Genomic DNA, 2,356 nt, shown 5'->3' with positions numbered 1-2,356 from the left:
TACCCAAACTCCAAAACCCACCTGACAAATTGCTGCTGCTATGCTAGGTAACTCATTATTTTTCTTGTAAAGATCACCATTACAACTGCTAAATTCGTTCCTATCTTCCTGCTTAAATCATTGTAAACCACACCAACTCAATTAATTTATAACTGGGCTATACGATTACTTTTACCGTTCCTTGTTGTTTCTATTTACATTTTAGTGATAATTAATTGAACCAAACATAGATAGATTACATCATAATAAACCTGAATGAATTGATTACTAATTTACAATGAACGATGATGGTTAAAAAAATATAAAATTATATTAATAGATAAGTAAATGAATAACGAGAACACATTTTACCTAATTGATAAATTTCTGGATCGATCATAATCGATTGATGATGGATTGATGAAGTCTCTGTTATCACAAGCTGTGATGATCAATTTTTCTCCCTCGTGTGAACAGACACCAACTGACCTGCTTCAATTTCTCTGTTGATTCGATAATGATGACGATTAGGACAGAAGATGGCGATTGCACAATGATGATAATGAATCGAGGACCTATTAAACATTTAGGATTTGATGCTCGATTGAATATGTTGATGAATCGAAAGAAACCCTAAAACCGCAATACCTTCTCTATGTTTCACTTTTTGCAATCTCGATCTATTTTGGAGCAGACAAAACAAAACGCGTAATTTATTTATTTATGTATTATTTTATTTTTATTATTATTATTATTATTATTATTATTATTATTATTATTATTATTATTATTATTATTATTATTATTATTATTATTATTATTCAAATTATGGTTTATTTTATTATTTTATTGTTAATATCATTATTAATACTATATTTAACATTATAATTATTATCATTATTAAATCTTATTATTATTAATATGATTATAATTACAAATATTATTAAGCATATTTCCTATTATTATCATTATAAAATAATACAAATTTTTATTAATATTATCTTATCGAATAACTATTAAGTTATATAAAACAATACTTAATACATATAACATAACTATATTAACATTTTTTATATAATAAATATTAATTATTTAAGGTATATAACATAAATATATTTAATTAAGTTAATTAATGAAACATACAATTTATTAATATGACAATTATATCACGAATAAAAATATATATAAATTTATTTGATTACAATGTGTTAATATATATATAATTGATATATATATATATATATATATATATATATATATATATATATATATATATATATATATATATATATATATATATATATATATATATATATATATATATATATATATATATAGGTTCGTGAATCCGAGGCCAACCCTGCATTGTTCAATGTCGTCATATGTATTTTTACTACAAAATACATTAGGTGAGTTTCATTAATCCCTTTTTAAATGCTTTCGCAATATATATTTTGGGACTGAGAATACATGCGCTGCTTTTATAACTGTTTTACGAAATAGACACAAGTACTTAAAACTACATTCTATGGCTGGATTATTAAACCGAATATGCCCCTTTTTATTAAGTCTGGTAATCTAAGAATTAGGGAACAGACACCCTAATTGACGCGAACTCTAAAGATAGATCTATCGGGCCCAATAAGCCCCATCCAAAGTACCGGATGCTTTAGTACTTCGAAATTTATTTCATGTCCGATGGAGGATCCCGGAATGATGGGGATATTCTTATATGCATATTGTGAATGTCGATTACCAGGTGTTCAAACCATATGAATGATATTTTTTGTCTCTATGCATGGGACGTACGTTTATGAGAAATGGAAATATGAAATCTTGTGGTCTATTAAAATGAAGGAAATGATTGTTTATGATTAACTAATGAACTCACCAACCTTTTGGTTGACACTTTAAAGCATGTTTATTCTCAGGTACAAAAGAAATCTTCCGCTGTGCATTTGCTCATATTAGAGATATTACTTGGAGTCAATCATGACATATTTCAAAAGACGTTGCATTCGAGTCTTTGAATTCATCAAGATTATTATTAAGTCAATTATATTTGAATATATTATGAAATGCTATACATGCCTGTCAACTGTCGATGTAACGAAAGTTTGTCTTTTAAAAACGAATGCAATGTTTGTAAAATGTATCATATAGAGGTCAATTACCTCGCGATGTAATCAACTGTTGTAAATCGTTTGTAATCGATATGGACTTCGTCCAGATGGATTAGGACGGGTCTTTACAGTTGGTATCAGAGCGGTGGTCTTAGCGAACCATGTATTGCATTAGTGTGTCTAACTGATAGTTGTTAGGATGCATTAGTGAGTCTGGACTTCGACCGTGTCTGCATGTCAAAAGTTTTACTTAT

Source organism: Rutidosis leptorrhynchoides, chromosome 3 (genome assembly GCF_046630445.1).
Source record: "Rutidosis leptorrhynchoides isolate AG116_Rl617_1_P2 chromosome 3, CSIRO_AGI_Rlap_v1, whole genome shotgun sequence".
Lineage (NCBI taxonomy): Eukaryota > Viridiplantae > Streptophyta > Magnoliopsida > Asterales > Asteraceae > Rutidosis > Rutidosis leptorrhynchoides.
The sequence above is the reverse complement of the archived record's forward strand: the minus strand, read 5'-3'. Positions refer to the sequence as shown.